Raw genomic sequence first — 15,243 nt, 5'->3', positions numbered from 1 at the left:
CCCACATTTGCAGTCTGTGCGCGCTCCCTGGGAGCACGCGGCACCGCGATCAGGTGCCTGCTGTGTCCTCTGGACACAGCAGAGCACCAATCGCTTTACTGGACCTCTGTGTGAGGTCCCGATCATCTGATCACTGATTGGCCAATCAGTGGTCACATGACTAGTAGTAAGCAAGATGTCACTTGCTGACATCATTACTTACTACTAATGAAATCTGTGAATGATCACAGAGGTCACATGCTACAAGGCTATTCACAACAGCCTTGTACCATGTGACAAGCTGTGACCAATCACAGCTCTCACAGTATTTCTCAATGGCTGCAAGAATGATTGCTTTTACAGCCTTTATGTGTGTAAAAGCAATCAGTGTAAATAAGAAAAAAAAAAATCTTCATCACCCCCCACAAGTAGTACAGTGTCACCATGGCGACACTGTACTGCTAGTGTGACAGTATGTTAAAAAAAACCCACATAAATAATAAAATAAAAAATAAAATAAAAATTTAAAATAAAATTTAGAAAAATTATAATTTTTGGTTATAAACTAATTTGGGTTATTTTTTTTTTACTAAAAAGATAACTGAATACATTTTGGCCAAGATTTATGAAGAAAGATTATTTATTTGCAAAATTTTATAAGAAAAACACTTTTTTTAAAAATGTTTTGGACTTTTTCATTTATATAGAAAAAAAATAAAAATCCCAGTGGTGAATAAATACCACCAAAATAAAGTTTCATCTGTCTCAAAAAAAAATGCTAAAAAATTCATATGGGTACAGTGTTGCATGACCGCGCAATTGTCATTCAAAGTGTGATAGCACTGAAAACTGAAAATTGGCCTGGACTAGACGGGGGTAAAAGTGTCCGGACTTGAAGTGGTTAATGTACCTGATTTCACTAATATGGTGAGCAGAGGTTCCTGCATGGCAGTGGGCTGATGCAGGTCCTCAAGTTAGCGGACAGAAAATGACACTATTTTGTGTCCTCTGTTGCGTGGCTTGTGCAGAATTGCACTGTGAAAGCTAAAAAGGCCTGTCATCACAGAAAGTGTCAAAGCTGCAGGATGTCGTGGGCATGTAGCTTGTAAGCACCAAAACTCCCTTCCCCACATAATCAAATCGCTTGAACATCTACAACTCATTACCTAGTCCTTCTCACCACCCACAATACCATAATTGGTCCTTGAGGCACTCTAATTGCTAGGTATAGAGTTTACTAATTTATCCCCCCACGCTTTATATAGCCTGCCTATAAGTGTATGTCCAGCCAAAGCTTTTTCTTTCTTAGGGCTCATGTACACGGGGCATTTGGAAAACGCTTCTGAACGATGGAAACTGACTGCTGGAAAACGTAGGTTAAAAAACGTCAATTTAGCTGTGTTTGCATACCACGTTTATGCGCATTTATGTGCATTTGTTTTAGAAGCGTTTTTAAAAGATAACCTCAGGAGACCTTCCCAAATGCCCAGAATGCACTGAAAAATAGTAAAAAATTAACTATTTCAGACATTTTGAGAGGAATAGAGAGAGCAGAAGCAGAGAGAGAAGTATGTGTTGAGATTACCTATCTTTTCTGGTTGTATTCACTATGGATCCCATCATGAGCATAACGTGGCACATTCTACCATTTTTTCCTTCACGCAAAACCTGGAACTGACCGAGCTGGTGTACCGGGTCTATTTGAATACATGGAAAAGGCTTTGCATGCATTTCTGATGATGAAAAAAGGCTCTGGACATGAAACAGTTAAAAACCGCTTCTAAATGCAAACGCTGATAAACACGATTAACCGCGTTTACAAGCGTTTGGCGTTTGAAACGCCGGGAAAATCTACTCCTGAACTCAAGTTTGGTGCGTTCAAATAAACGACTGTAAACTCAACTGCCTGTAAAGGACTGTAAACGACGATGTGTACATGGACACATAGGAAAACATTAGGGTGAGTTGAAAAAAACGCAGAAAAGCTCCTGAACGTCAGTTTATCAGCTGCAGTGTACATGAGCCCTTAGTTTTGGTTCGCATGGGGAAATGTTACACTCCTATCAGATCTATATTACTCTTTGGGGCTAGAGTAGGAGAAGGTTAGAGCCCCTGACAGATTTTCATTTCTATCTATTCCTTTTGCAGACTTTTCCTCACTTCCTGTCTGGTTAAACAGTTGTCAAAGGGACAGGAAGTGAAAGGAAATCTCTAAAAAAATCATAAAAATATAGGGATTAGTCAAAAGGCAGTATGCAAGCTCACTTCATTCCAGTGTTGTCCTAGTGGTCATGTAAACTTTTTATGTGTGACAAAGACAGCATTGGGGGAGATCTACTAAAGCTGGAGCACTCAGAATCTGGTGTAGCTTTGAGTGGTACCCAATCAGCTTTTAACTTCAACTTGTTTAATTAAGCTACAAAGTCAGAACCTGGGAGCTGATTGGTTTCTATGCAGAACTGCACCTGATGTTTCACTCTCCAGTTTTAGTAAACCCCCCCCATTGTCTTTTTATTAGGGCAATAGAGCAATGGTGAAAGGTGTTAATTTATATTTGTGTTTTTAATTTACAACTATAATAACAACAAAAAGTAAAAAAAAGTCTTGATTAAAATTGACATTAACCACTTCCCGTCCGGCCCATGTAGATAAATGGTGGCAGTAGTGCCGAAGCAGGTTGCCATTTATATTCACTGCCTGTTCGGCACCACAGTCTGTGCCTGCTGTGTCCTCTGGACACAGCGGAACACTGATCGCTGTACGGGACCTCTGTGTGAAGTCCCAATTCATGTGATCCCTGATTGGCCAGTCAGTGATCACATGAACAGTAGTAAACTTCCTGACATCATTGCTTACTACTAGTGAAATCTATGAATGATCACAGAGGTCACATTAGCCTTGTACCATGTGACAAGCTGTGACCAATCACAGCTCTCACAGTATTTCTCAATGGCTGCACGAATGCAGCCAGAGAGGAGAAATTATTGCTTTTTCAGCCTTTATGGGTGTAAATGCAATCAGTGTAAAAAGAGAAAAAAAAATCTTCATAACCCCCCACAAGTAGTACAGTGTCACTATGGTGTCACTGTACTGCTAGGCTGATGGTATGTTAAAAAAACAAGAAAAAAATAATATAAAAAAAATTAAAAAAATATTTTTAAAAATTATCATTTTTGGTTATAAACTAATTTGGGTTATTTTTTTATTACTAAAAAGATAGCTGAATACATTTTGGGCAAGATTTCTGAAGAAAGATTATTTATTTGCAAAATGTTTTAACAAAAACACTTTTTTTTTTCAAAGTGTTTGGACATTTTCATTTATATAGAAAAAAAAAATAAAAATCCCAGTGGTGAATAAATACCACAAAAATAAAGTTTTATCTGTCTCAAAAAAATGCTAAAAAAATTAATATGGGTACAGTGTTGCATGACCGCGCAATTGTCTTTCAAAGTGTGATAGCACTGAAAGCTGAAAATTGGCCTGGACAGGAAGGGGGTGAAAGTGTCCGGAATTGAAGTGGTTAAAGAAAGTATTTAATAAAGTCATAGGGAATGATCTCTTGTATTAAAGTGGTTAATTACAGGCCACGTGGGTCTTTTTAAAGTGGTCTCTATTTGGCTCAGGGCATCTATGCCTTGAACTCTTTTTCAGTTTGAAGTAAAGGGAAATCTTTCTAATGGAGAAAAAAAACAAACAGGGGTTCTAATTCTTCCCAGCTGCATCTGAAATCAATTTTGTTTTTGGCTTTACATACGGTAAAAGCAGTATAGTTATTTTAAAAACAGTGTAAACTCTGAATTCCATTTAAGCAGTTCACAGCATAGTGTTTGTTTAACACTATAGTAAAGAAAACTGTATAAGGTGTTTACATTGTATAAAACAACAATGAGCAAAATTCACTGCATTACATGATAAATGAAAACTTAAAAAACATTTGTATTGTAATGCACAACAGTCTGTAAAAGCCCTAACTTTTAGCAACCGGTTACGTTTTACCAGCTTAAGCTGGTCATACGTGGATACATTTTTTCTTGGTTCAGATTCCACAGAGATTCAATGATTCCTCCATACAGTGCAGACAGATGAATCTACAGTGCCGGCTTTTGAACTTCTGACAATCAATAGCCAGCTTTATAGAAAGTATAGACTGTCACAAATCTGGTTTGTAATTGGGAATTTCATGTAGCCATACATCACTGCTGTTTGTACTTTTGGCCTCATATATGAGAAGGTCTTAAGGGATAAAATGTTTCAGAACAATGAAGGAATCGCTATGGATCAGCGCCGACAATTCTTCCCTTAGGCAGGCCATAGATGAATTAATTTTCTTTCCTTCAACCATGGGTGAAAGGAAAGAAAATCACTCGATTCTCCCATCAACACTGAATTCCTCCCACAGCACTACTGTGTTCTGCAGACTGGGGGGAGGGGAGAGCGGGGAGCCCTCCCTGCTGGCAGAACACAATGATTACTGCTAGCGGCTATACCCACAGGCAGTAATCGCATGGTAAAAATCCAACAGGCTGTTTGGCTTTTACAGGCTAGGCACAGGCTGATTGTACCCAAGTCGATTGATGGACTGACTTGGGTACAATCAAGATGGTTGAAATCTCGGCCAGTCCCTGCTGAACTGTTTGAGATTCAATCCATCTACAGCTGGTTTTAGACCAGCCATCATTAACCAGAATTCTGTGGAACCAGAATATTCCTCCAGAGATTTCCAGGGGTTCCTTGAATAGCGGATAATTGATCTACTATCTGATCCTTGGGCAGCACCACCGGCATGACATCAGGGATTGTTTTAGCTGGCTGTAATGATTTCACTGATCCCCAATGAAATTTCAAATTACCTCCAATGGAAGAGTCACTCTACCTTTCACCAAATATAGCACCTCTCTCTCTCTCTCTGTCGGACCACAATGTAAAGGTGCTCCTCTCCTACAGACCACAAAATACGAAGGCACGTCTCCACTGACCACAGACCACCTGCATTTTTTTTCTGACCATTATTCTTTTTCATTTTAATTTTGTAAATGCTACAAATCATTTAATCATACGGAAAAGGAGGGTGTTAAAACATGATCCATCTTGAGTTTTAAAATCCTGTAGGTATGCCACATTTTATTTATTACAGGTACTTATATAGGCTGTCAATTTACACACTTTTTATTCGTTTGTTTATTAATTCATTATTATATGTACACAACATACTGGACTTGCCATGGTACTGTAAGCTTTTGATATCATTTTTAGCAGGGATTTCCAGAGACCTGAAAATTATTTCAAGGGTTCCTCTGGGATAAAAAAGGTTGAGAAAGGCTGCCTTAGACACTTTAATACATGAGTTAAAATTAAAAAAAAATAAAATACAAATAATTTGAAGCGTAAGACACCCTACCTAATAGTTAGGCAACTCCGTTACATAAACAGCATAAGGTCAATTTAAATAGGAAAATATACTGTCTACTTGTTATAATAAACCTTCTGGCTATCTCTGGATCTAATTATTCCAATAAGCTCATATTTGTTATATGTCATTTTTTTGTCAGCGTAACATTGTAATAAAGGCTGTTCTTCCTTTGGGGAGGCCTGGACTTGTTAAAGCCATGTAAAAATGAGGTCACACATGTATATTTGTTGTATATAGTAATCATACTCAATAGATGATGCTCCGTAATAGTTTATGCATTACAGTACCTGTCCGAGATATGTCTTGTATGTCAAATATACTCTTCGTTTCCATACAGTCAATGATACACATAATAAAGCAGAAAGAACGCAATTCCTCATGAGGAATGAGAAAGATATAACTAGCTGAAAGCAATCATATTCAGTAGCAGTACATAAAAACGTAGCCATTATTTCTAAAAATTACAATGCGAGCCATATTGTAATGGATAAATGCTGTCATTAGCACTCACCATAAGAACATGCTGTTCATGACTCCGGTACAGCTGCAGACTTCAGAGGCTGCTGTGGATGGGAGATCAGTACTTCAATAGTGTGCAGAGCTTACATTGCTACAAATGCATCAAAAAAAACAAAACCATCTACTGCTATCTGGAGTTCCCCGTCTTCCTTCTGCTGAATAAAAATGGTTTAAGAGGGTTCCTATTGTCTCGTCTCTGATTGGAGAATTACAAACAAATCTCAGCAAGGCTGTTTCATTCATATGATAATAGCTGTTTTCATTGCACCATCTGCAGACTGAGCTGGCATTTGCTGCTCTCCCCCTTTCTGCTTCTGAGCATGCTCTGTCTGTCACCAGTGTCCTATCGCTCTCACTGGCTCACCTCAATTTGTTAGTGTCCCAGAGGTCATCATTGAATGCAACATGATTTGCTGCAATGGCTCTGAAAATTCCCATATGGCCTACAAAAAAAGAAGAAGCAGAAAAGGCAGCGTTTGTAGAGCAGAGCCTGTTGGAGGAAGCAAGGAGAGCAAATGAATAGAAGAGAGAATGAATAGAATTTGCAGATCTGTATACTGACATATATTACATTTATTGTGTTTAAATCGGTGTTCAGCCATGTGTTATAATTACATACCAAACATATAGAAGGGGGGGCTCATTTCCTACTTGTCAGTTGCTACAAAGAGATCTGGCAACTGTCTTTTCCTGAAAAAGACTGCAGAGTTCTGGATGGAATCTTCACTCAACAGTTCCCTGATCAAAAGAGATATTACTGAATGAATGATCGAGGACGATTCCCACATTCTGGAATATTTTTTACAAATTTCCCGCTCTCTCAATATAAAATAATATCATTTTTGGGTAGAATAACAGTGCATAGTAGAATGTTGACGATTAATTGTACCACAATTGTGATCCGGGTGTGAAAAAAAACCTAATGCTTACTGATAACTATTGCCAAATGTCTATTGAGACTTCTGATATTATTAAAATAAAAAGTCATTTGAAGAAAAAAATTCTACTCTGTCGTGACCCCCCCTTCTATTGAGACTTCTGATATTAATAAAATAAGAAGTAATTCAAAGAAAAAAATTCTACTCTGTCGTGACCCCCCCTTCTATTGAGACTTCTGAGAGTATTAAATAAGTTATTAGAAGAAAAAAATTCTACTATGTCGTGACCCCCCCTTCTATTGAGACTTCTGATATTAATAAAATAAGAAGTAATTCAAAGAAAAAAATTCTACTCTGTCGTGACCCCCCCTTCTATTGAGACTTCTGATATTAATAAAATAAGAAATAATTTGAAGAAAAAAATTCTACTCTGTCATGACTCCCCCTTCTATTGAGACTTCTGATATTAATAAAATATATATTAAAATAAAAATGTTTCTGAATGATCCCTCTCTGATTGATTTTACTTTGTGTGTGCTAGCACAATAATTATTAAAGGCCAATCCCAGTAATTCAAAGAAAAAAATTCTACTCTGTCGTGACCCCCCCCCTTCTATTGAGATGTCTGAGAGTATTAAATAAGAAGTTATTAGAAGAAAAAAATTCTACTCTGTCGTGACCCCCCCCCCTTTCTATTGAGATGTCTGAGAGTATTAAATAAGAAGTTATTAGAAGAAAAAAATTCTACTCTGTCGTGACCCCCCCTTCTATTGAGACTTCTGATATTAATAAAATAAGAAATAATTCGAAGAAAAAAATTCTACTCTGTCATGACTCCCCCTTCTATTGAGACTTCTGATATTAATAAAATATATTTTAAAATAAAAATGTTTCTGAATGATCCCTCTCTGATTGCTTTTACTTTGTGTGTGCTAGCGCAATAATTATTAAAGGCCAATCCCAGTAATTAGAAGAAAACAATTCTACTCTGTCGTGACCCCCCCTTCTATTGAGACTTCTGATATTAATAAAATAAGAAGTTATTAGAAGGAAAAAATTCTACTCTGTCGTTACCCCCCCTTCTATTGAGACTTCTGACATTAATAAAATAAGAAGTAATTTGAAGAAAAAAATTCTACTTTGTCGTGACCCCCCCTTCTATTGAGAGTTCTGATATTAATAAAATATATATTGAAATAAAAATGTTTCTGAATGATCCCTCTGATTGCTTTTAGCTTGTGTGTTTTAGCACATTAATTATTAAAAGCCAATCCCAGTAATTCGAAGAAAAAAATTCTGCTCTGTCGTGCCCCCCCCCCCTCCACACTGCTGCACCAGACAACTTTTGGTTCGTGTATACCCAGATTAGGTATTAGTTCCTTAACCTGCATGTAAACATAATGATCATTTAATGTAACCCTTGAAGTGAAGGCGGGGGGGGGGGCAGGCAAGGTCGGTGCTTCCACTAGGCAAACTAGGCAGCTGCCTAGGGTGCACTGCCACCTAGGGGTGCCTGGGCCAGCACTCTCTGTGTGGGAAGCCACCATGTCATGAATGATCCATCAGCTGAGGAAAAGGGTGGCAGAGGGGAGGAAGAAAGGACAGAGGAAGATCCCTGGTGTCTTTGGCCAGTGTAGCAGCTGAGCTGCCGCTCCTTCCAGTGTTCCTCTCAGACTCAGTCCCTTACTGCAAGCTGGCTGGTGGTTGCTGATCACTGTGGAGTTCCTGCCCTTCTCTTCCCATTCGTCAGCGGAGGTGGAGCTGCGTCTGCAGTAGAAGGTAATGTCTGTCTGACTGTGTGACCCGGCCGGCCATCCATCACATGTGCAATGTGTCAGTGAGTGATGACATCATCACGATCCCACAGCCTGCTCTTCTAGTGCCTGCTGATCTGTGTTGGTGGTGGTGTGTTGTGTTGGATCTCTCACTGTGTGGGATCGCTCAGTTCAGGTGTTCTCTGTGTGTGTGTGTGTGTGTGTGTGTGTGTGTGTGTGTGTGTGTGTGTGTGTGTGGGCTGGGCTGCCTGCTATCATAGTGTTTTATCTCCCCCCATTCCTGGGGAATTCCAGCCTGGGATCTGTCAGAATGTGGATCCATCATCCTCCACTCACTGCAACTGTCACCCTGCCACTGCCAGTCACAGATACAGTCCATCCATGACACTGATTTTGTCTTGTACATTGGTGCTGGTGGCATCTTATAGCACTTATTTTTGCAAATTAAAAGAAATATGTCAGTTTCATGTTTTGTTTATTGAATATTTTCTACTATTTTTAAAAAGAATTCATTTAATAATAATTAATTAATTTTCATAACTGATTACTTTGCAAATTAGGGAATGCATGTTGTACATCACCATCTTCTTACAGCATTCCCAGCAGTACTCCTACTTAAAGTGGGTTTAAAGGCTGAAGGATTTTTACCTTAATGCATTCTCTGCATTAAAGTGCTTGTAAACTTTCACCTTGTAAAACAACTCATTCTGTTTAAAATAGAAATTAAAGGCAAAACATTTGTGTATTGATATAAAAACATTCTAAACCTTTTTTTTGTTTTTTTTTAAGTGATCACTTTCCCTCTGTTCTCAGCTGCATAAGAGCAAGGGGAGGAGAAACTGCAGGACACCAATCTTCCCAGTGAAAGGCTGCATGGGGAGGAAGGGGTGTCAGGACATGTCTGATCATTGGAGGAGAACAGGCTGAGTTTTTAATAGGAAAGCAGACGGAATGGCAGGATTACTGGGGATTTCACACAAAGAAAGCAATACAAAGAGAACAGGATAATTTTTCATACAAGTACATGGTACAGCAGTCACATATCCAGAATATGAAATATTGGGTTTACATATTTACCTACTTCTCAACTGGGTCACAGAGAAAAGACATCCTTGGTTGGAAGTGGAATATCAGGGTTATGGCTGTAGCAGTATTCCATAACAATGGTATTCTTTTTTTCAGCGGTCAATTCTCTTCGTTCTAAAAATAATCCAAGTGGCAAATTCGCCGCTAGATCATTTTAGAAGTGGCAGGAGGGGCTCCCCCGCTTTCCAGTATGGTGGTTCCCGAGCTTTACTGCACGACTTGTGAGCCCGGGAACTGATCCAGCATTCATGGTGGTTGGGCATTGAGATTAGTTGAGGAAAGATGGCCTCAACTAATCTCTATGGTCTATGAAAGCTGTAGGTTGCGACCCCTTTGGGGGTCGAACAACCCATTCACAGGGGTCGTCTTAGACCACCAGAAAACACATATTTCCGATGGTCCTCTATCCGTCTCCAGGTGGGTCCGCCCACATGCAGATACGCCCACATTTCTCTGGACCGCGATGTGTGGGCAGGATGACATGTTGCTCCTGTCATCTGGCCACACCCCCAGGATCACTCAACAGCTCCGCTTCCTCGCCAGTGATTGGCCGCCGGAACTGTAGCTCAGGAGAGGCACACAGGTGGCCAATCACCAGCGAGGAGGTGGAGCTTGGAGAGGAGGAGCCGAGCGGCAGCGCTAAGATCAAAGAAGATCGAGTGAGGGAGCTGCTGTAGCGAGTGAAGAGGAGAGCGGCTGGAGAAGGAAGACAACTGACCGGTAAGTGTCTGTACCATGCAGATGGTGCTGCTGCAGCCAGGTATGCTGGCTGTAGATGGGAGAGGGAGGGAGCGAGCCCAGGCTGGAGCAGGGGTCAGCAAGGTAAGTATCATTAGTGTCAGTAGGAGGAATAGTGCCCCATCATTGGTGTCACTAATACCAATGATGGGGCACTATTCCTCCTACTGACACCAATGATGGGGCACTATTTCCTCCCCACTGACACCAACGACGGGGGACTATTCCTCCCCCCACTGACACCAACGATGGGGCACTATTCTTCCCCCCAGTGACACCAACGATGGGGCACTATTCCTCCCCCCACTGACACCAACGATGGGGAACTATTCCTCCCCCCACTAACACCAAGGATGGGGCACTATTCCTCCCCCCACTGACACCAACGATGGGGCACTATCCCCCCCCCACTGACACCAACGATGGGGCACTATTCCCCCCCACTGACACCAATGATGGGGCACTATTCCCAACCCACACTGACATCAATGATGGGGCACTATTCCTCCCACACTGACACCAATGATGGGGCCAGGGGCGTGCGGCGATCGGTGGTGCGCTGTGTCCCTGGGGCACAGCAGATCACTGATCAGAGTAAAGAGCCATGACAGGCTCTATCATGTGATCAGCTGTGTCCAATCATAGCTGATTGCATGTAAACAAGGAAATGCTGGTTATTGGCAGTCCTCTCCTCACGTTGACAGCACTTGAGGAGAGGAGAGCCGGTTATCGGCATTCCTCAGAGGGGACATCTACACTGATCATCATGGCATTGATGATCAATGTAGCCCCATCATTGCCACCTGTCAGTGCCCATCAATGCCACATACCAGTGCCCATCCGTGCAAATCAATGCCACATATCAGTGCCCATCAGAGCTGCCTTTCAGTGCCGCCTATTAGTGCCAGTCAGTCCCGCCTATCAGTGCCAGTCAGTGCTGCCTATCAGTGCCAGTCAGTGCCACCTATCAGTGCCTGTCAGTACCGCCTAACAGTTCCAATCAATGCCCATTAGTGATGTCTGTCAATGCCCACAAGTGATGCTTGTCAATGCCCATCAGTGCAACCTACCAGTGCCTCCTCATAAGTGCTGCCTATCTGTGCCCATCAGTTCAGCCTATCAGTGCCCATCACTGCAGCCTCATTAGCGCACATCAGTGAAGGAGAAAATTTACTTCAAAAACGTTTTCAAAGTAACTTCAGCACAATTCACAATCTCCCACCTCCAATATGTTATTGCTGCTGACACTAAATGTGTTTCCACATCAGTGCCGCACAATATAATTAATACAATTTATACCATACGTGCAATCTTCAAAATAAAGTGTCTGTGCAATTACCCATATATAGTAACTTCTTATAAAGTGCATATAAACATCACAGTGCGTACATAAACAATTTGTGACACAAAGATCCCATATAACAGAGAAAATCCTTATATAATAAATATATCAAATCTTCTAAATAAGGTTGCTCAATTCTTGTAAATATTCGTGCACGTTCCTGCCATGTGCAAAAACACCCTTCTGTGTTTCTCCTTCACCGACACACATATGTACTCTCACCTCCTTATTTTGACCTCCAGATATTTAGGTCAAACAGCGCTTTCCCTTTTAATCCAGGGTAGGTGTAATTCCTTTATTGCTCCACTCTCCTCTCACCCAGGACCCCTCTTATACTTAACTGAGCCTGATCTTGATCCTTCGATTTGCCGAGAGAAAAGGCTCTCTCGGCTCTCTCCTTCTTCATTGGCTCAGACGTAGCAGTGGAAGTGAATCACAGCCAGTTAGGATGGAGCAGGGGGTGGGGCCAAGCTGCACTATTACAAAATTACATAGTTAGTTTGGTTGAAAAAAGACTAAATTCCATCGAGTTCAACCATAAAAAAAAAATTATAATCCTATACCCACAGTTCATCCAGAGGAAGGCAAAAAACCCTGCAAAGCATGATCCAATTTGCTCCTGCAGGGGACAGGAGTGTTGTTGGTCAATGTCAGTCTCTCTCCATGGGTGAAGGGGGGGTGTTGGTCAGTGTCAAACTCTCTCTGCGGGGTAGCGGGGTGGCCGCCAGTTTTTGTGTTGCCTAGGGCAGCACAAAACCTAACTACACCACTGGCTACATGTGTGCTGTAGCAAGTAAAATCAAGCCAAGATTAGGTAAATCAAGTGGATCCCTCTGACATTATCACAGTTACTGTGTTTACTGAATAACATTAGAAAGCTTTTACACGCTGCCCAAAGCTGGGGCTTAATAATATAACTTGAGGTTGTTATACAGATTACTAAGGTTGTAGTATTACCGGTGGCGGACTGACCATTTGGAAACTTGGGCACTGCCCGAGGGCCCGGGGTCAGTAGGGGGCCCCTTGAGATGCCCCTGGTACCTTTTTCATAGGCTTTTTTGAGTTTGGGCAAGGACACAGGGGCCCCATGATCCCCTATTGCCGGGGGGCCCCATGAATTGTCAGTCCACCCCTGAGTATTACACAACTACTCTATCAAGTGATATCTATACTTAGAGATTATACGTTATATGTTAGAGATTAAACTTTTTTGTTGCTCTCTCTATAAATACATCTGTGTTCTAAACTCATTGTTTATGGGAATTGATCTGTCCGTACAATGGCATGATCACTTCTGCTCTCTCCCTTCCTGTACTTAACACCTTTCTTGTTGTCTTTGACAAAGACAATGAGAAAGTTTTGCTAAACTTTCACCTTCTTATTGGTTGTCTGCCCACATTTATGACTTTTGTGGTTACCCTTTATTCTAACTGTGGTTTTTAATGCAACATTAACATAATACCTAGATTGTAAACCATAGACAAGTATTTAGCTGATATCTGTAACAGCATTCTATGGATCAAAAAAAATGTTACTTTAGTGATATCATTTATTGGAAGTCATTTTGTAATTTTTTTTGTTGTTTTGGAAATTATTTATAGTATTTTGAAGTATTTTAACCACTTCCCATCCAGCCCATGTACATAAACGGCCAGATGGGAGTAGTGCAGGAGCGGGTGGCTGTTTATAAACATCCACCCGCATTCCCTGCCTGTGCGCGCTTCCTGGGAGCACGCGCACCACAATCCGGAGCCCACTGTGCCCTCTGTGTGAGATCCCGATCATGTGATCACTGATTGGCTAATCAGTGATCACATGAATAGTAGTAAGCAAGATGTCACTTCTGACATCATTGCTTACTACTAGTGAAATCTGTGAATGATCACAGAGGTCACATGGTACAATGCTATTCACAACAGCCTTGTACCATGTGACAAGCTGTGACCAATCACAGCTCTCACTGTATTTCTCAATGGCTGCAAGACTGCAGCCAGAGAGAAGGAGTGCTAGGGTGACAGTAAAAAAAAAATAAAATAAATAATAATATAAAAAAATAACATAAAAATGTAAAAACAAATTTGAAAAATTATAATTTTTGGTTATAAACTAATTTTACTAAAAAGATAGCACACTTTTTTTCATAAGGTTTGGACTTTTCATTTATATAGCAAAAAAAATAAAAATCCCAGCGGTGAATAAATACCACTAAAATAAAGTTTTATCTGTCTCAAAAAATGCTACAAAATTCATATGGGTACAGTGTTGCATGACAGCGCAATTGTCATTCAAAGTGTGATAGCACTGAAAGCTGAAAATTGGCCTGGACTGGAAGGGGGTGAAAGTGGCCGGACTTGAAGTGGTTAAGAAAACAACAATGGATTATACAGTTTCATAACATACTGTCTATAGATTATATACAGTTCACTTCAATCCCATGGCCTTAAAAAAAAAATCACAAGTGGCTGGGAGAATTAAATAATGTTAGGGCAGAAATACATAAATGACATGGTGTTAATGAGCAAAGTTGTTGATCCAGTCTTAAATTAAGTGTTTAAACCTGGGCAGTTCAAGCTGGGCAAATGATGCAAAATGCATAGGCAGAGAAAAATACTTGTCAAAACGATCATTAATGATATAGACAGCTGAAGGATTATGCACATCTCAAGTTAAGCTATATAAAATGAGCTTGTCCTTGCCCCTCCTGCCTCCTAAACTTTTCTATTGGTCGTTTAGTGTGATAGGCAGCTTCACTGACTTGGTATAATAAATGACCCTGCTGACATTCAAGCCATTTGATGAATGGAAGAAATAAATAAGTGACAGGTGTGCTCCGGGGATAGGTAGCAGGTATAATGCTCCCTGGGGTGAGCAGCTCTTTCAGGCACAGATACCAGTCCAGTGATGTAGTGACACACAGTGGTGTGTTTACTGGTGCTATTTACAAGGCTATATACAGCTGCTAAACAATGATACAAAAATAGTCCGTTCACAACAAACTCCTAGACATGTCCCGGAACTATTAGCAAACAGGTGTGTGGGTGCAAGTGTACAGCCCCGAATACAGGCAGTGTATATTCAGGGCCATTCACCAGCACCTGCAAATTAGGACCTGCAGCTGTGTTTGTACAACCACTGTGCCCCCTTAGAGTAACAGGTGACTCTGTGGCAGCACCCAAATATTGTAGAGTTCCCCTTAAGCTTTAACATTTCTAACAGCATCTGTTTGCAAAGCAAGGTCATCAGCTCACTTCCCCCCTCCCTTATTTCATGTGGAATAATGTGTTCCAGTCTGTAACTGGCACCCTTATTTTCAGCTGAAGATAGTTTATCTAGCAAGGCCATATCCTGCACTGCTTAGAAAGTCTTTTAAATGTACAGAAAGTGAAAGAGGAAATATATGCATTGTGACATAATTGCTGATATGTATACTCTGTAAGATGGTTTTCAAGGCACTTAGCTTGCAGACACGAGTGCTTGGTAAGTCAAACAGTGCAGGTAAATAAATCGGCTGTT

The 15,243-nt window shown here is 40.7% G+C and overlaps 1 protein-coding gene across 2 annotated transcripts in view; it reads right to left on the bottom strand.

Moving 5' to 3' along the window:
- POMGNT2 (protein O-linked mannose N-acetylglucosaminyltransferase 2 (beta 1,4-)) overlaps positions 1-6,216 on the bottom strand; it is a 37,209-nt gene extending 30,993 nt beyond the window's left edge. For both annotated transcript variants that reach the window (XM_089686947.1, XM_089686928.1), the window contains exon 1: positions 5,904-6,216. The gene's annotated coding sequence lies outside the window, so the exon portion shown is untranslated. The remainder of the gene's footprint in view (positions 1-5,903) is intronic.
- Between the last annotated feature and the right edge of the window lie 9,027 nt (positions 6,217-15,243).

This window comes from Staurois parvus, unplaced genomic scaffold (assembly GCF_062004578.1).
Source record: "Staurois parvus isolate SC_StPar_1 unplaced genomic scaffold, SC_StPar_1.0 ptg000020l, whole genome shotgun sequence".
Classification (NCBI taxonomy): Eukaryota; Metazoa; Chordata; class Amphibia; order Anura; family Ranidae; genus Staurois; species Staurois parvus.
This window is presented reverse-complemented; position numbering and strand designations above follow the sequence as displayed.